At 41.7% G+C, this 20,593-nt stretch overlaps 1 protein-coding gene across 1 annotated transcript in view; it reads left to right on the top strand.

Annotated features, from left to right (window-relative positions):
- Nucleotides 1-20,593, top strand: part of PDZD2 (PDZ domain containing 2) — a 396,035-nt gene that overhangs the window by 22,631 nt on the left and 352,811 nt on the right. Inside the window, exon 6 of the mRNA XM_072958814.1 lies at nucleotides 10,715-10,822. The gene's annotated coding sequence lies outside the window, so the exon portion shown is untranslated. The remainder of the gene's footprint in view (nucleotides 1-10,714; nucleotides 10,823-20,593) is intronic.

Genomic DNA, 20,593 nt, shown 5'->3' with positions numbered 1-20,593 from the left:
GTTATACCCTATATAGAGTGAAATGCACAGATCATAAGTGTTTATTTTAGTGAACTTTTGATATGCATATGGCCATGTAACCCACACCCCTCTCAAAATATAGAACATTCTCATCACCTAGAAAATTCCCTTGTTCCTTTTCCAAGTCAATCCTACTACCCCGCCATCCTGAGATAACCAAACTTTTGATTTTTCACATTTAATTATGTCAAATCTAGAACATGCTATAAATTGAATCGTTCAGTGTGTACTCTTGTTGCTGTGGATATCAGTACTTTGTTTCTTTTTCTTTTCTTTTCTTTTTTTTTGAGTAGTGTTCTATTATGTGAACATACTGCAATTTATTTACACATTTTCATGTGGGAACATTTAGGTTACTCCCAGTTTTGAGTTATATGAATAAAGATGCTATGAACATGTTATGAAAGTTTTTTGTGAACTCATGTTTTTCCCCTTTCTCTTTTAACCTATCTGTACCTTAATAGTTAACATATATTTCTTGTAGGCAGAATATACTGTCTTTTAAAAAAAAATCCATTTGGGCAATCTCTGCCAGTCAAGTGATCTGTTTAGCATGTTTATATTTAACATAATTATTAACATGACTGGCTTTAAGTATATTACTTTGTATTTGTTCCCTTTTTTTCCGTGTCTATGACTTTTCTCCTCTTTCTTGCCTTCTTTTGGATTCATTGAATACTTTTTAGTATTCCATTTTATTTTCTCTATTGTTAGCTATGCCTCTTTGTAAAACAAAATAAAATAAAATTGCTTCCAGTGGTTGCTCTAGGGTTTACAATATATCTTTCTAACTTAACCACATTCTACTCATAAATAATACTGTGTTACCTACATAAAATGTAAGTACTCTAATTTCCTTCCTTTTGTTCTTTATGCTATTGGTGTCATATTTTTACTCCTACCTATAAGCCTCACAATATATTGTTATTATTTTTGCTTTGAATAGTCAAAAACCCTCCAAGGAAATTATGAAGAAGAGAAAGAAATCATTTAAATTTGCCCGCAGTTTTTTACCATTATTGCCACTCTTTGCTCCTTTGTGTAGATCTAAATTTCCATCTAGTATCATTTTCTTTTGGCCTAAGGAACACTTTATTCAAACTTTCTTGTCACTCAAATCTACTGATGACAAATTCTCTCAGCTTTTATTTAACAGAAAAATGTTTTTATTTGCATTCATTTTTGAAGAATATTTTTTCTGATATAGAATTGTAAGTTGACAGCTTTCTTTTTCATTTTGCATGATGAAGATATTTATTCTTTATCTTGTAGCTTTTTCATCCTTTGTGATTGAGAAGTCAATGTCATGTTATCATTGTGCCCTATATGTAATATGTCTTCTTTCTCTGACTGCTTTTAAGATTTTTCTCTTTCTCTTTGGCTTTTAGTCATTTGACTAATTTGACAATGATGTGCTTAGTATGGGTTTCTTTGTGCTTATTCTGCTTGGGGTTCACTGAAATTCTTAAATTTCTGAGTTGATATATTTCATCAAATTTCTTCTTCAAATATGTCTTTCTGTACCATTTTCTCTCTTCTGCTGGATTTCCAGTTGCTTCAGAATTTAGAGACTCCTCATTTCTTATATTTCTTTTTCTGTTTGTTTGGTTTTTTTTTTTTTTTAGTTTGAATAGTTCCTATTTCCATTTCTTTAAATTCATTGATCTTCTCTTCTACAGCATCCAATCTTGTAAATCTTGTCCAATGAATTTTTCATTTCAGAAATTGTCTTGCATGTTGAAAGTCATCAACTGCCTGGTGATTCTTGTCTATCCATTTGTAATTAAGAGCAAGACACAGAAAAGCTGTGTTTGTGAACAAGTTTGTCAACTTTGCTGTAGAGTGATCTGTGGGAGCAATAGGCATTATCTCAGGGAACCCACAAAGGCTAAAATGTGGAGGTCTTTTCTCTAGCACCATTCGACTTCTCCATGGAGAAACCTCTAGTTTCTTGATTACAAAGCAGATATCTCGCTGCAGGCATTCTTAGAGAGAATGAGTTGGGGTGAGGATAGGAGGAACAATAACCATCTTCCTTCTTGATCACCCTACACAAAGAAGGTAAATAACAAAACCTGACAACAGACCCAGACTTCCTAATTATCTTTTCAGTATCTCATTTGAAAACACAAGTATAATCAAGGATCACCAGACATCTGCTTTTCTGTTCTATTTTCAGCCCTACTTCTTATTCTTGCCCACAAATGTATGTCCAGTTTTTGGTCCCAAAGTTCTCTGGGGTTCTATCAGTCAAATCTTCCGTCTTGCTCCAGTTTTCCTTTCCAAGCCCTTAAAGCTATGCCTTTCTCTGCCTTTCTCAATCAATTAGTACTCATCTATCTTGTTTTCATCAAGTGATTGCCCTCTTACTTTTTAATGTCATTATTTGGGCTTACATATTTTTCTTTCATTAACTATAGCTGTAGAGAAGTCTCAAGAGAGATTAAAAAAATGAAGAAGTGTGATCAACTGTTTTTAATGAAAAATATATGGGCACAATAAGATCTTTTTTGCAGAGGGTCAAAAGCATCTTGAGACTGGTCAAATCAAAGAGAAATACTTGCAATAATGTGAGAAAGCAGTATTCTATATGAAATCATATATGCTAAGTTATTAATTCTGGCTTTACTACCTGCTAGTCATATGATTTAGGGCAAATTCTTTGATCTCTCAGAGTCTGTTTCTTCTTCTCTAAAATGGGAGGAATTTAAAATTAGTAGTACTTTAACTATTATTAAGAGTTATGAGCACATACAATGTGCTTAATAAATATGTTTCACTTTTTGCTTTGAAATGAATAAACAAAAGTGGAAATTAGTTAGTGAAATGTTCATCAAGACCAGACAAGCAAAGCTGAAGAGTAGATTGGTGACCATTTTTCTCAGTGACATCTTACTAAGAGATCTATTGGAAAGAAAAGAACATTTTCCTTTTGATGGGTTTTAGTCAGACTTACCCGGTTAAATCTTATCTTTAAAAGCCATACTGTTCCTATGTCTTCCTCAAGAATTTTCTCCTCTCTTAGGCTTTCTGCCTCATAAGACATACTTGTTTTAAAAGAAGATGAAGTGTGTCAGCCATGGTCCCAGCAGGAAGCTGACTTCACCTCAACTGGTTCCAAAGAAGGGACTTTAATAAGGGAACTCTTTCAGAGGAGTAGATAAGGAAACAAACACACGATATTGAGGCACCCTGAGGCTAGCAGTAGCGGGCAGCCATTACCACATCAGGGACAAGAGGGACAAGGGGGAGAAATAGAACTACTGGTCCCCAATGAGAACTGAGATGTGGAGAAGGGACCAGCCAGCAGAATTTCTAGGTGTAGAAGATGCAGCAACTATCTAAGGCTTTGCAAGACAGGAAAGAAGAGAGGAAGAAACAACCCAATACACCTTTCTTCTCCCATCTTCAGATCCCCTTGGCTACTGGAAGCCAGTTGTTGAGGGAGCCTGAGAGATGCGGTCCACAGCAGTCGGCCTCCAGGGGCCCAGAGCAAGGTAGAGAGTGCACCTGTGTGGAGCAAAAGGGGAATGATCAGCATATGAAGTTTTAAGAAATATCTGCTGCATTACTAGGAGGAAATCGAGATATGTGAAAAATCTGCACATCCTCAATGATACCAAGTGACTGAAACAGAAAACTGCAAGCCATGAAAAAAAATTGTCTTCACTTTACCGTTGATGCTTGTCATATGTAGAAATAGATGAGGATGGAAATGGAGGCATTTCCAATTACAAAACAGAATTGTTTCATATTGTATGTTTTATGCCTTCTGGTGACCCCAAGTTTATCATCTTAGTGAGGGAACCAAGACAACTGCCACTCGGGGAAGGGGGCAAAACAGTCAGTTCTGAACTAGTGGAACTGACCAGGCTAAAGGATCAAGGACTATTTCCAATGTGTGCATGAGTGCAATTTCAAGAAATGTCTCAGCCTTGTCATGGATGTCTCTAAGGATTTGTTAAAAAAATTCAAATGCCACAGATTTATTTATTTTATGCTGAGAAATCCACTGTGCCCTCAGTTAGAAGTTCTAGATGACACCTAGTTTAAGATGATTCTGAGAGTGAGACTCTGTATCCTTGCATTTTACTTAAGGCCTAATAGTATGCCAGGCTGCTTTCCCTTTTGTTAATAATGAAGACTGATCACAGTATTTGATTAAAAATTATGTCCCACTTGGCAGAGCTGTGGCTTGCATTTTGGTGCTTTGTGTCAGTATAAATATTTATCAAGTCGTGAGTCTTATTTCAGGTTGATGACTTCTTCTGCTAGGAATCAGTGGATAGGATTCAGGGGCCTGTGAAACTCGTAAAATTGATTGCAAAATGTTTGGCGTGCACATGTTTTTTCGAGGAAGAAGATCTATTGTTTCCACAAATACTCCAAAGCTATGCCTTCCTTGACCTTTCTAAATGAATTAGCATTCCCCTGTCTAGTTTTCATTAACTAATGGCCCATCTACCTTTTATCTCATCGTTTGGATTTACATATTTTCCTTCATTAGCTGTCATTATAGAGATTCTCAAGAGAGAGAAAAGATACACATATGTGATCAGCTGCTTTTAACGTTAAGAACCATGGCTGAATACAAATATACTGAAAGGGAAACTAGTGAAAGATGAGAGACTCATAGTAGCAAGTTTTTTCAGAGAGATAGGAATTTGTAACCAAGATGCCCTCCTCAACAGTCTTGTTGTCTGGTCTTACGGTGCTTTAGGTGAGAGAGTTTGGGATGTAAAAAGTGAAAAGTAAGATGATCTTTCCCTGATTTTAAAGATTGAACGGGATTGGTCTAGTAGTCCCGGATTGGCTCCCATTTTCTTATTGAGACTTCATATTTATTCATATTTATTTGGGGATTTTACGTGACAGTAGGATAGTATTCTTGAAGCTGCCAAGATGGTTACAGGCAGCCCCATGGATAAAATAACTGATAGTCCATCCTAGGAATGGTGCACTAAGGCCTTGGGCAAGTATCACATAGTTATGGGGTAAAGAAGGGGTCTCAAACTCAAAGGCCTGTTGGCAGCTGGGCCTGTGTGAGGTGAGCAAATAATGCAGAGCCAAAGACGTTATGCTGTGTCTCCAAAGGGGGCAGCTTTTACTCAACTCTACTTTTGTTTATTTGTTTTGTTTTGTTTTACATTTTTTATTGAGTAATAGTCATTTTACAATGTTGTGTCAAATTCTAGTGTAGAGCACAATTTTTCAGTTATACATGAACATATATATATTCACTGTCACATTTTTTTTCACTATGAGCTACCACAAGATCTTATATATATTTCCCTGTGCTGTATAGTATAATCTTGTTTATCTATTCTGCATTTTAAAATCCCAGTCTGTCCCTTCCCACCCCCCGTCCCCTTGGCAACCACAAGTTTATATTCTACGTCTATGAGTCTGTTTCTGTTTTGTGTTTATGTTTTTTTTTTTTTAATTCCTCATATGAGCGATCTCATATGGTATTTTTCTTTCTCTTTCTGGCTTACTTCACTTAGAATGACATTCTCCAGGAACATCCATGTTGCTGCAAATGGCATTATGTTGTCGGTTTTTATGGCTGAATAGTATTCCATCGTATAAATATACCAAAGCTTCTTTATTCAGTCATCTGTTGATGGACATTTAGGCTGTTTCCATGTCTTGGCTATTGTAAATAGTGCTGCTATGAACATTAGGGTGCGGGTGTCATGTTGAAGTAGGGTTCCTTCTGAATATATGCCTGGGAGCGGGATTCCTGGGTCATATGGTAAGTCTATTCCTAGTCTTTTGAGGAATCTCCATACTGTTTTCCACAGTGGCTTTCCTTGCTTCCCTCTCCCACTCTGAATGATTTAGATGTCTTCTTTTATGATTTTGTGTTTATTCTTCTTGTAATTCATGGCAGTTATCTCCTTTCCAGTTATGAGTTTCTCATTTTTGTAGCATCCTGCTTCTTTTCTATTTAGAGTAGACCTGTCAATATTTCTTTTAGCATGGGTTTACTGTTGCTAAACTCTTTTAGTTTTTGCTTGTCTGTGAAGATCTTTATCTTTCCTTCTATTCTAAAGGATAGCCTCGCTAGATAGAGTATCCTAGGCTGCATCTGTTTTTCATTCAGGACTTTGAATATGTCTTGCCACTCCCTTCTGGCCAGTAGTGTTTGTGTAGAGAAATCAGCTGAGAGCCTTATGGGGGTTCCCTTATAACTTACTCTTTGTTGTTCTCTTGCTGCCTTTAGGATCATTTCTTTATCCTTGACTCTGGCCATCTTGATTATGATATGTCTTGGTGTGGGTCTGTTTGGGTTCTTCCTGTTTGGGACCCTCTGAGCCTCCTGTACTTGGATATCTGATTCTTTCTTTAGGTTTGGGAAGTTTTCAGTCATGATTTCTTCCAATACCTTTTCAATCCCCTGTTCTTTCTTCCCCTTCTGGAACCCCGATTATGTGTAGATTGGCATGCTTTATATTATCCCATAAGTCCCTTATATTGTTTTCATTGTTTTTAATTTGTTTTTCTCTCAGCTGTTCTGATTGGGTGCTTTCTGTTGTCCTGTCTTCTAGGTCACTTATTCGTTCCTCTGCATTATCTAGGTAGCTTTGTACAGCCTTTAGGTCAGCTCTCATCTCAAATGAGTTGACTAATTCTACTTGGATCTTCTTTATAGCTTCTATTTCATTTTTGACATATTTTATATCTCTAAACACTATTTCTTTTAGTTCCTTCAGTACTTTGATCACTCCTTTTTTGAAATCTTGATCTAGTAGGCCATCAATGTCTATTTCCTTGATCATGCTTTCAGGGGATTTCTCTTGATCTTTTAATTGGGAGAGGTTCCTCTGCTTCTTCATGTTGCTCATATCTCTCTGGCACTGTGGCTTAAGGAGTATCAGTTATCTAGTTCTCCTGGAGACGCTGTGCTCTTAATGATTTTATTGAGAGGTCTTTGTGTCTTCACCCTGTTTCTTGAACTCAGCTTGCTGTTTCCAGGGGCCCTCTCTTGGCGCCCTTGTCTGTGTTGCTCACAGTGGCTATTGGCTAGCAGATCGCTCCCCCTCCCAACAATGGGTCAGGTGCTGAGCTCTTATTTGGTGGGCAGGCGGGTCACTCCCCCTCCCAATGCTGCAGTCAGATGCTGCACTCGGGTGAGGCAGGTGGGTGGATTGCACCCCCCCCCCAGCACCATGGTCAGGTGCTGCTTCCTGCCAGGAAGGCAGTTGGCCACCCGCCCTCTCCCGTCGCTGGTCGCTCCACTGCTCTGTGCCACTGCCCGCTCTGCCTCGGGTCAGTGCTCTGAAGGCGGGCTCCAGGAAGGCTGTGGAATGGCCCTGCCCCTGCTCAGCTCCTTGTTTGTCTTGGCGCGAGTTCTCTGAGGTGCTAGGTCAGAAAGATCCTATCTGCCTCGGTCTGTAAACAAGTCTCAGTCCTGCCTAGGAGGTTGTGGAGCCCCCAGGTGCGGATTCAGGTCTCGGCCCCACCCCTGCCTGGGAGCTGTGCACAGGAGATTGCGGTTGTGGCTGTGCCCTGCCTCTCTTCTCACGAGAAGCCCCAGTAATGGCGGTGTGGGTCTGAGGAGACAAAGGCTACGGCGCCCCTCCACCCAGGGCACATCAGCCGTGTTGCTTTGCTTTTTTCACAATTTATGGGGGACTGAGGTGGTTCTGCTCCATATCCCCTCCCAGCCACGGTGTGCAGCATCCTGCAGTCCCTGGGGCTGCCTCAGTGCAGCCACCCCAGTCCTCCACCTGGCTCGGGCAACCCGGCCTGGCCCCCAGCTGCCGGCTCGGGACTCAGGCTGGGTGTCGCTGGGACCCTCTGTGCCCTTTTAACTTAGTTCTGTCAGTCAAGGGCTGCTCCGTACAGATCCGAGCCTCGGAGGCTCCCTCTCTGTCCCGCTGGCCTCTCCATTGGAGAAGGGAGACCCAGCGAACGAGTGAGAGTCCTCCTTTGCTGCTCCCTCCCCGCGGGACCAGTCCCGCACTGTTCTGCTTTTTCTTGTTTCTTTTTTCCTTTACTCCTACCAGATTTTTGGCATCTTTGTCTTTCGAAGAGGGCAATGTTCTATCTTTCGCAGGTGCTCTGGTTGGCTGAGTGGGTCTGTAGATGTGAGTTTTGGTGTATTTGTGGGAGAGGGTGAGCTACAAGCGTCCTTCTACTCCGCCATCTTGCTTCTCTCTCACAACTCTACTTTTGAATAAAAAAATTATAATTTGTAAAAGTTGGCAACTAATTCAAAACATTTTAAAACACTGTGTGGGATGAACATATGTTTTGAGGGTGTATTTGGCCCAAGGGGGACTGGTTTGGGATCTCTGGTGTAAAAAGAGTTGTTCCCAAGGCTGGCTGTAGATCAGAATCGTTGGTGGAGCTTAAAAAACACAGATGCCCGGTCCCCTGCCCAGACTTGCCGAGCAGCATCTCTGGGGGTGGTGCTGAGTCTCAGCCACATTTAAAAACCACAAAAACGAAGGACTGGTTGATGGAACATTTACTATCCATAAAACTACGAAATTCCAAAATGATCACAATACAGGGAGTCAGAAGAGAAATGAACAAGTGGTCCTCATGGAAGAACAAAAATGGTGAAGACTTAGGAATACTTTATTAAATGCGTTCTTCCATACTTCAGATTTTGTTTTTGATCTTCGTAGAGAGCTGTGCATTCCAGTAGAGTAGCCACTAGCCATGTGCAGCTACTTAAATGTACATTAATTAAAATTTTAAAAATTCAAAATTCAGGTCACCCCTTGTTGCACTAGCCACATTTCAAATGCTGAGTAGCCTCATGTGGCTTGTGGCTCCTGTAACAGATGGTGCAGGTATAGAATGTTTCCAATGTTGCAGGAAGTTCTACTGGACAGCTGTGGTATAGAGATTATATATGAAAATCAAGAGAACTCTGTAGATTTTTAAACTATTCATGTGGAATTCTGATAGTTTTAGGGAATAGTAATTGTTAGTACAGAATAAAACATTTCTAAGTTGGTCACGTTAGATCTATGCCCTTAAAAAGAGTGAAGCTTACCCTGATGCAAATTAATCAGCAGATATGGAGATTTTTTTTTTAGTGCAAAAGTATTCATGCAGTCATTGGGCAAACATGTATTCAGTACCTTCTATGAGCCGAGCACTCTGCTTTGTGTTTTTAAATTATTCATAGAATTGAGTAAGTTTTAAAAATTGGCTTGGGCAGGGTCCAAGAATTACATTCTCAGGTATAAACATTGCCTTTAGTTTTCAGTCTACTTTTCCCTTTTAATTCTGTGGAGCTCCCCTTTATGCAGTAGCTATTATTAGGTTGAAACGTGTTATTTGGAATAAGTAATGTAGCTTAATGCTTTAAAAAGAAGAGGAAGGCAGCAATGGCTAATAGCAAAGAAGTCTTCTCTTTGCTGAAAAGCGTAGATGCTTGGTGCCAAGTTTTGATCTGACCGTGACTAGGTGTAGAGGTAACACTACCCAATAGCGTGGACACCCTCTAACGAGAACAGCACTCTACACAGCCATTCAACCCCAGTCAATGCATGCCTCTTACTCCTATGCAAATAACACTCAGTGGAATAGAAATCCAGATCGACAGACAAGATGGAAAGAATCCTAAAGCTCAGGGCTTTAGGCCTTGGCGTTAAGTGCAAACTTTTAAATTTGTACAAAACTCTGAACTCTTGAGAATCAGAATATCCTAAATAAAAAAGGCAGACTTTTAGGTACAAAAATCATAGAATAATTTAGAGAAAGCATTGTTGGATAATGTTAAAAGAATTGTTTGTTGTAATCTAGTTTTATGGAAATCTTAAGATACGACCAAGCTGAGTGATAACTGATTGCCAATGGGAGATAGGAGGAAGGGTGACTGTTCAGAAGATGGAGTAGCTTGGGGCCTGGAAGTCTCTAATCATGAACAGTTAAGGAATTCCTTGGGGACATATGGATTGGATTTTTAAATGGTCCAACAAGTTAACTTATTTTTTGTCCACAGTATAAATCTGATTGGGGATTTTATAGTCTCCATATGGCTCCTATGATAATAGTAATAAAGGCTGGAGCTGCTTCTGGAATGCAGCAAATGCTTGGGTCCTTATCTTTGTAGTCATTATATGTTTCTGATAGTGTTAGAGTCATGACCAAGGGACTTCATTCTGGGAGTTGTGCTGCTGGTTTCCTTCCAAGACTGGAAACCCTGATTATCTAATCTTACCTCATAGCATGAGCCACCTCCTTTATGAAAACGGCAGCCAGGCCTGTTGGTTCACCGTCAGTGAATGACTTGCACACAGTAAGTGTCACAATGACTTAAGTCACTTGCTCTCATACACACACACACCCATATTTATAATCCATATGACATGCCAGGCCCTGTGTTAGGTGATAGGGACAAAAGATCAATAAAATACAGACTTTACGCTGGAGGACCTCATATTCTAGAAGGGAAAGTCTATGGGTGAACAAATCATTACAATGTGGTGTCATAGATGCAGTAACAGATACAAAATTGGGGGAATAATGTGAATACATATAGGAGGAGACTGTTTAGGAATTGTGGGTAAAAAGTCCTCTCTAATTTGATGTTTACAACAAAGATAAAGAGCAACAAGGATAAAGAGCCCCACCGTTGGTGTGTTGTTCAATTCAAGGCTGTAATATTATTGTTTTAATCTTGGTCATCATCCTGTGTTAAAATAGCCCCTAAACTTCTTACTCCCAGACTAGAGCCAGCTGATAGAAGAACCTGAAATAAGGCCAAGAAGGACCTCAGTGGATGGGAAGTCGATTCTTAAAACCCAGAAGTGCCTGGATATGAAACACCAAGTAGGTGAGTCTATGATTTAGGCAGGGCCAAAGAGGGTGACATCAGGCCATGTAGAGGCGCACATGGCAGAGACAGCCTCAGCTCAGTGTCAGGAATGGTTCAATAGTCTGGCCTTTCAGAATGGCAAGAATGGAGCTGACTGGTTAATTATGAGGAGCAGTGATCTAGATCAGCACAAAATGCAATAAGATCCATTAAATGACGTTTCCACAAATGTAATTACTTAAAAAGAATAGAGGCAAAACCTTGGGTTTGGGCTACATTGCTTAGTGACTTTATGTATGTTGGGGAGACCTGGCCCTGAGTGAGTGATCATCTTTGTCTTAACATTATGAAAAGCGGGGCCATCAGCTATAAGTGCAAAATATCACTATGGGTGGGATAATCAGCTTAAATGAATCTTCAATACCTGAAACACTCCGAAGCCCTCAGATTGCTTTTTTCTGGATGGAAGGCAAGAACTCTTGCTGGAGCTCTCTACGATATTGTCCCTGTCCCAATTTATGTGAGTTGTTCATGTGAACTTGATTCTAAGATCAAGAGTTCTTGAAGGTAGACTCTGTCCTTTGTCTGTAGGTCTAGGGTTTTAATATGCCAAACTACTCAAGGCATGTGAGTCCTTTGATCAAATAATCAGCCAGCACACCCTGGCGCTGCATTCAGGCCAGGTCTGCTCTGATTGGTGGCTGCAGCTAACTATATCGACTGTTGAAATTTTGAATATTCACCTGGCTTTATTAACAAAAGACTTCCACGTATGTGACGTGGAAGTATAAAATAAGGCAATAGATTCTAACAGGCACACTCAAATTTGTCCTTTCAAACTGACAAGCTTAAAAATAATCTTCTTGGATGAGTCCGCTTCAGAACATTTTAAAAGCAAGATTAAATTTTTTCCCTTTGGATATTTCTGGAAGGAGAACATTCATTTGGATGGATAAATTACGGCCGGATCGTTAAGAAATCTTTCATGGTATTTATAGTTGTGCTTGTGTGTTAGATCTCCCATTAGACCCTGGTCAGTTTGTATTATTAAATAATACGAATACCTTTCTCTTAAGCTGTGCCCCTCCCCCATGTCACATGATGTGATAATGTTAAGTTGCACCTAAATACAAGCATAAAACAAAACAAAGTAAAACATCGGAAGAGCTGAAAGTATGTAATTTTATCTCGTAGTGCTGGGGCAGACATATTTGTGGCTGATTTTTAAAAAATGGAAGACATTATACTAACTCACTCCATAAGTCAGATCTCTGCTCCATCAGGCAAAAATGCACTGTACTTAGCATGCACAAGGTCCTGGGTTCAATTCCCAGTACCTCCATAAATAAATAAACAAACAAACAAACAAACAAACAAACCTAATTACCTCCTGTCCCCCTACCCCAAAAAAAAATTTTTTTTTAAAAATGCACTGTGAGTATCTGTGCTCCTCTTGCTTTCTGGGGCGGCAAGCATGGGCCCCATTTAGATTAAAAAAGGGGTGAGTAGAAGGATGTTTGAAACCCTTGTAATGAGGCTCCCTCGCCTGTCTGTCCTTGGTATTTATCTTTGTGGAACAGGTAATGAAAAGTGCTTGTCCAGGGACCAGACATGTATCAAATGACAGCAGCTATGCAGGTGATGAATCCAGATTTGTGTAATCTGTGTAGTTACACCATGCTTACAGTTTTGAAAATACTTTCCTACACACCATCCCAACAGGAGACCCAGGGTATTTTTTACCCTCTTTTTATGGATAAAGAACTCATGACTCAGGGAGGTTGGGGATTTTGCTCACTGACATTCAGTGTGGAGCTGAGGACATGCCCGGACTCCTCAGCTCTCAAGGGTTCCACCTTGCTCTGCAACTGTGAACAAAGACAGTGTATGGGGAAGTCCAGTCCCAGGGCCAGACAGGTAACATGGGGGCTTGTATACCTGGTCTGTGGCCACCATGGCGACCCCTGGGCCACCCTAGGGCAAGGAAGAATCCCACTTGTGCACATGGGGCCCTTCCCTATCCTGTTGCAGAGTCAGGACGTAGGGCCTTCTTGGTATCTGCCTCGTTCCCAATGCAGTGCCTGGCACATCCAAGGCACCCTGCAGATATTTGACTGAAGACCCTGGAATGTCACCAGGGCATGAAAGAGAGAGCTGGCCCAGCTACTCAACTCATCCACGGGTGCAGGAGACAATTACCATGTTCAGCTGGCAACGCTGTATTGATCAGCCTACTTGCTGCCAACTCAAGAGGTCTCATTTCTTGCATGGAGGGGCAAGAGGGTAGGTTGTTTTCCTATTTACTAGATGAGAGGAATTTTGACTTGTCTAATCACTGCCCAAGTATTGCCAGCCACATGGAAAATGAAGGCCATCCATTGAGTAAGTTTTCATTCATTCAGAAATTTGGCTTTGTTTAATGAGTCCCAAGGGTCCCCTTGCAAATATGAGATGAGAGAGGGAGTCCCCGCCAGGAAGTTGCTTGATTTGCAGCTACTGCCTCTGTGTGTGTGTGTGTGTGTGTGTGTGAGAGAGAGAGAAACAGGGCCTGGGAGTTAGACCTCACCCTCTGTCCTATGAGAGAGCCCGCACTAGGGACTATGGGAGTGTCTACAGCACCTGCTTCTGCCAACCTAACTCAGCAAGGAATGTTTCCTTCAGAGAAAGAGCCGTGGCCCTGGCAGCAGGGAGAATTTCCCATCCTCCATCACACCAGACCTCTCTCTCTAACACACTGCTCTGCATGGCTCCCTGGTCCTAGACCACTAACTGCCAAGCCACCTCGATAAAATATGCCTGTACCATTAACCCAGCTTCAGTCTGTGTAAGTAGGAAGTTACTGTGGAAGAAAAGCTGAAACTCAGTCCAAATTCCAAGTTGCTGGGGGTGCATTGTTAGTCTTCCTTTGGCTTCAAGGTGGCACCCCCCTCCACATTTATGTAGCATTGATACCTCTTTTTAAACATTAATTATTTGGGCATCATTACTTGTGTTCTCAGACTGCAACAATTCTTTTTTTTTTTTAATTTTATTTTTTGTTGAAGTGTAGTTGATTTACAACATTAGTTTCAAGTGTACAGCAAAGTGGTTCAGTTATGGATACATATACATAAATATTCTTTTCCATTGTATGTTATTACAAGAAGTTGAATATAGTTCCCTGTGCTATACTGTAGGTTTTCTAGTTCATGCATAGAATTGTGTATATGTTAATCCCAAACTCCTAATTTATCCCTCCCCTGCCCTTTCCACTTTGGTAATATAGTGTGTTTTCTATGTCTGTGAGTCTACTTTTGGTTTGTAAATAAGATTTGTATCATTTTTTAGACTCCACATATAAGTGATACCATAATGCTATTTGTCTTTGTTGGACTTACTTAACTTAGTATGATAGTCTCTAAGTCCATCCATGTTCAGACTGCAGCATTTCTTAGCAATAACTACTGGCTGCAGTGGTTGACTTCAGCATTTCCTCAGAGGTTATCCCCCCCACCCCCCTTTCTAATGTTTTTATATCCCCAACAGAACACTTGCATGGAAATTTGTTGGAAAGACTGTGAGGAAATGGAGAAGTGGAGAGAGAAATTGTGGTTTGGGGTTTTTTTGGGTTATTTTATTTTATTTTATTTTTGGTTTTAATTTCTCACTGTGCTCGTCTTAATTTCTCGGTCAGCAGTTTTCCCTTAGGGAGCCTTGATTTTTAATTAATAGAAAAAGCATAAGCCTCAGCCAAGACCTTTGGTGCATTTACAATCCATCATGGGAATAGCTCATGAAAATCAGTGTCACTTGAACAATGCGAAGCCCACAGCCAGAGACAAGCCGAACACCCGGGCACGGTGACTGCCAGGCACCCTGCGTCCTGACGTGACAGTGAGGTGTGGCTTTGCTGTGGCCCCGGTCCCGCGGCCACTACAACTTTGGCCCCAGCAGCTGTTCCTTTTCTACATTTATAATTGCACCAGGAGGCCGCTAGCCTAGATGACGCCCCACATTTCTCTCTTTCTCTGGAAAGCTCTCCCAAAGCTCAGGGGCGAGGAACTCAAAGGCTATTTCTGGAGAGAGCGAAGAACAAACTGGGACTGAGGGGCCGCACACAGTGGTGCTGGCTGGAGCGTTGTGGCGAAGACTCCCCCGGCCTGGTGTGCCGGGCTTCTGCAGGCCCAGGGCGGCCGCAGGGGCCGGGCTTGTCCTTGTGCGTCTCACAGGAAAAGTACACCGGGCCCCGCAACACCCCTGAGGAGTGTGAGGCATCCCCCAGTTTCCAGCAGAGAGAATCAGGTGTCAGGGCCGGGTGCCTTGTGTCTGGGACCACCGAGGCCTCCTGCAGTCCAGGTGCCATGAGAAACTGGCACCTTGGCTGAGGCTGTTCATAACAAGCACCTTGTTCTGAGTTTGGAAGGTCTGTGGAGCTCTCTGTTCTTAGGGTCCCTCAGAGGGGTTACCCACACCTAGCAGAATTCCTCAGAGGCTCCAGGAAAAAAAGAAACTCTGTTTGGTGCCCAGGGTTTGTGGCTTTGGTTGACTGAACCACCGCGCCCAGCCCTTGTCTTATCTTGCTCCCGCCTTCCAGCCCCTGCTCCCCTGGGCCGGTCACCTAAGGCACTTTCTTCACCACCTCCCCGCTCCAGGGTGGCCCTCACCTGCCCTTGGCTCATTGGCAGTGTGGCCTCTCCTGGCTGCGAGCACAGCCCTCCTCCCCTCCAGGCTCCATCTGACTCCCGGAGCTCTCACGCCTGGAGCCTCTGAGCTCACACCTCTCCCCGGCCCCGCTGGCTCCCGCCAGAGTCCATCCTCTTGAAGGCAGCACCAGTGCCCCTCCGCCCCTACTGTGCCACCTGTCCAGGCAAGACCGGAGGACTTGGCTGGCTGGGCTCACCTGTCGCTGCTGCCCAGGTGAGCAGTGAAGCATCTTGGCCAAAGATATACAGTGGAAGCTGCCTCCAATTGTGGGTAACCTTTGGCCCAGGAATGACTAAAATATAGCTGGGAGGCCTAGGATGGGTTGAGCCACTAGAGAGATAGAGGCTTCCCTGGTGTTTGTCCTTCCCAGCCCCCACCTGACTCTGACAGTCCCCCAGGAGGCTGTGGTTGAGGTGGGTGGATATGTGTGGTGACAGCAGGCCAGATCCTTCTTCCTTTTAGCAGAATGAGGTGGCTAATCATGCAGAGAGGGATGGGGAACTTTTCCCTGGAAATTGGAGACAGAAGTGGCCAAGGACTCAGGTTCAGGGAGGCTGGGAAGTCAGCGTAGAGGAGAAACGCCAAGAGGAGCCAGGAATCGTTTGACAAGAGGGCCGGTGGTGATGGTTAAATGCAGAGGGAAGTGTGTCATGAGTCGAGTCTTCCAGGAGGCAGACCGGGAGATGAGATCTGTGCCTGGTATGTTGATCAGAGAGTGCTGCTGGGACCAACGCCACGGGAAGGAGGGAAGCAGAATTGGGCAGAGGGAGGAGTTGGTCTGTGATGCAGTCCTAATAGAGGCCTCAGCAAGCCCCCTGGGGAGCTTGGAAGCTGGGATGGCTCTTCTGAGCTGCTGAATTGGGGTGAGGGGCCTGATCTTTATTCTGGCTCAAGAAGGGGGCATGCCTTGCTCTTTTTAGCTAAGGTGATTCCCAAAGAGGGATGACAGCTGAGTGCTATCCTGGAAGAGGGGTCACAGCAAGCAGCGCGTGGTAGTGTCCACTACACCGTGCAGTTGGAGGAATCATAAGCAGGATATTCTGAAAAAGGAAATCTCCAGAAGGTCTGTGAAGAATTAATGAAGAGCCACAAAGATCAAGGGGCTAGACCAAGAAAAAGGTCCATTGTCACCCCGCCCCATCCTGTCTCCACCCATCCCTTCTTTTCCTTGGTAATTGTGGCAGCAGCACTGTGGTTGGGCTGAGAGGGGCCCGATCTGGATTTTAGCCCACCTGGACCCACAGGAAGTGACCTAACTCTTCTTGAAGAAAAAAAGGACAACAAAAAAGTATCTGAGTTCATAACATGCTGATACAAGAAGCCACCCTCTTCTGCCCAGGTTTCTGCTGTGGGCTTGGCGCCAGTAAGCCATCTCTCCTACTGCCAGCATGACAGGTGACTGAATGCTGGCCAGTTTTCAATTGTTTTGAGGGTAATATGGGGATAAAGACAAATCTGAATGAGTCCACAAACTAGCAGATGAACATAGAGAAAACAGGCATGCCCTGTTTAATTCCCGTGACTGAGAACTTCTCTCTTAAACCTCCCAACCTCAGGTGGGATCAGGATCAGGTCATTTTAATAATGACCCTATCAATATCATCGAAGTTTCAACTGTGTGTATGTGAGTATGTGTGTGTCTGTGTGTGTGTGTATCACCCTAAAGCAATATTTGCTCCTGGATATGAGGGACCCATCTTGGAACATTTCCTCACCTGGTCTCTCAAAGATTCTCCCACCTGTTCTGCCTCCTTTCACCCTTCACTGTAATTTATTAGTGTTCTGTCCATGTCAGTTGTTAACTGATAGTTTCAAATGTAGGAAGCTCCTTTCTGATGGTACATATCTCCTTTCTTCAGGTTTTCTAGCCTCATTTTTATTAAAAAAAAAAAAGCAAAAAACAAAAAACTTCTAATGGAGGTACTGGGGATAGAACCCAGGACCTCATGCATGCTAAGCACACATTCTACCACTGAGCTATACCTTCCCCACTCTAGCCTCATTTTTAAATGTCAGTGTTCATAATTTTGAATACTAAGCATTTTGGATGATTTTATTGGCTATACGTTTGGTTTCTGAGTCAGGATTCATTGAGCTTGTTTAAAGACGGATGCTGTCTTTAACAGGTTTGATGGGTCTTGGAGATAAAGGGTGGATATTTCACAGGTGCCGCACAGACGTGGCTGATGCAGTTCATGTGCTCGCTCACGTCCATTCTCTCCCTTGTCTCCCCTTGATTTATAGAGTTGCTCATCCTCAACAAGTTCATAGAGAGTGATAGAAAACATCCTAGGTGCCTTGTCCTCACAAAGGGCACAAAACTTGTTTTGGATGACTTACAGGAGATTTGATCACATGATGGAAACAAAGCGGAGCCCTCCTCTTTGGACACAGGCACAGTGCAGAGTGCACGTGCTCACTGCATGAGACTGGAGCACGGAGCAGGAAGCATGGACCAGAGGGGCTGGTTACTTGGGTTCAAGTCCTGGATCTCCCACTAACTGATGGGAAATGCACATAATCCAATGACAATTGAGGCTGGAATCGATCAAAGTCAAGCCACTTAAGATGGATTAAAATTTTAAGTGAGACCTCTTTTTAATATAAAAAATGAAGCTACAAATCCTGAAAATAAAATTTTATCTTATCCAACAGATTATAGTTGCAACTATGTGTTCATTCTTGGAATGAACACAAATACATTTCATGTAGTTTTTTTGGCAGATTTTTTTAAACTAAAATGATATGTGGCATGACACAACAGCCTTTACTTAACATGTGATTTTATAGCAGAAATTTTTTGCCAAACTATTAAAGTTTCGCTCATTTTTCCAAGGATCCCTCATAATTCCTTGACATTTAAATTATTGTTTTTTGAAACCCACATCCTATTACCATTACCATCCTGGTTGATTTTTCTTCTGCAAATGTTAACTGTTTTACCTAGTTCATCAATGGCTTTTCATGTGTTTTCAGCGATAATACTTTTTATCAGCTTCATAGGCTCCTGCACTTTTTGAAACAATTGCAAAGGTACTTTGTAATCAATTGGCATTTTTACTTATATTGCACTGTGTCCTTTCATTTTTTATTTTGAAATAGTTTTAGGCTGCCAGAAAAATTGGGAAAGCAGTACAGAGTTCCTGTATACCCTTTACCCAGATTCCCCCTAATGTTAGCAACTTATAGAAGTAGGGTAAATGATCAAAACTAGAAAATCAATGCTGGTACATGACTTTTAACTAAACTAAAGACCTTATTCAAACTGCACCAGTTTTCCCACCTGCATTCTTTTTCTGCTTCAGCATCCAGTCCAGGATCCCCCGTTGCTTGTGGTTGTTATGTCTCCTCGGTGCCCCCCAATCTGTTAAGCTTCATCAATCTTTCATGACCTGGACATTTTTGAAAAGTACTGGCCAGTTGTTTTATACAACTGTTTGGGGGTGTTTCTGGTGTTTTCTCATGATTCTACTGAGGTTGTGGGTTATTGGTGAGATCTCAAAAGTGATGTATCCTTCTCCGTGCTTCCTACCTGGGGCTACATAATACTGATGTGTCCTCTTACTGGTGTTGTTCACTCTGCTCAATTTGTTAAGATAGTGCCTGTAAAGTCACTGTCTCTCCCTTTGAAATTAACCAAGATCTTGAGTGAGAGGTTTTCAGACTACGGACAAGTCCAATTTTTCCTCCAAGTTTCATTCTCTAATTTTAGCATTCATGGATAGGTCTCGCATGCAACAATTATTACTACGGTGTTTGACAAATGATGATTTTCCTAGTTCCCTCATTCCTTCTACATTTATTAGTTGGAATTTGGATTTTGAAGACTTAGCACAAAAAAAAAAGAATGTAAAGCATCTCATTAGTAACTTTTATACTGTTAAAATGCCAATTTTAAGATATATTGGGTTAGACAAAGGCTTGATCTCCAGAATATATAAGCAGCTCATACGACTCCATAAGAAAAAAATAAACAACGCAATCCAAAAGTGGGCAGAAGACCTAAACAAGCAATTCTCCAAGGAAGACATACAAATGATCAATAGACACGTGAAAAATGCTCAATATCACTAATTATCAGATAAATGCAAATCAAAACTACAATGAGGTGTCACCTCACACCAGTCAGAATGGCCATCATTCAAAAGTCCACAAATGACAAATGCTGGAGAGGCTGTGGAGAAAAGAGAACCCTCCTTCACTGCTGGTGGGAATGCAGTTTGGTGCAGCCACTGTGGAAAACAGTATGGAGATTCCTCAAAAGACTAGGAATAGACTTACCATATGACCCAGGAATCCCATTCCTGGGCATATATTCAGAAGGAATCCTACTTCAGGATGACACCTGCATCTCATATTCATAGCAGCATTATTTACAATAGCCAAGACATGGAAACAGCCTAAATGTCCATCAACAGATGACTGGATAAAGAAGAAGTGGTATATTTATACAATGGAATACTACTCAGCCATAAAAACCGACAACATAATGCCATTTGCAGCAACATGGATGTTCCTGGAGAATGTCATTCTAAGTGAAGTAAGCCAGAAAGAGAAAGAAAAATACCATATGAGATTGCTTATATGTGGAATCTAAAAAAACAAAACAAAACAAACAAACAAGCAAACAAAGCATAAATACAAAACAGAAACAGACTCATAGACATAGAATACAGACTTGTGGTTGCCAAGGGGGTGGGGGGTGGGAAGAGAGAGACTGGGATTTCAAAATTGTAGAATAGATAAACAAGATTATACTATATAGCACAAGGAAATATATACAAGATCTTGTGGTAGCTCACAGAGAAAAACATGTAATAATGAAATATATATATGTTCATGTATAACTGAAAAATTGTGCTCTATCACTGGAATTTGACACAACATTGTAAAATGATTATAAATCAATAAAAAATGTTTTAAAAAAAAAGATATCTTGGGTTAAACAAAACATTTTGTTAAAATTAGCTTCCCTTGTTTCTTTTTACTTTTTATAATGTGGCTACTAGAAAACTCAGAATGACATATGTGGTCACATTTGTGGCTCATTTTTATAGGATGACACTGCCATAGGCACTCGGGTAATGAATTCTCATGCCTATTTCC

Source organism: Vicugna pacos, chromosome 3 (genome assembly GCF_048564905.1).
Source record: "Vicugna pacos chromosome 3, VicPac4, whole genome shotgun sequence".
Classification (NCBI taxonomy): domain Eukaryota; kingdom Metazoa; phylum Chordata; class Mammalia; order Artiodactyla; family Camelidae; genus Vicugna; species Vicugna pacos.
The sequence above is the reverse complement of the archived record's forward strand: the minus strand, read 5'-3'. Positions and strand labels throughout refer to the sequence as shown.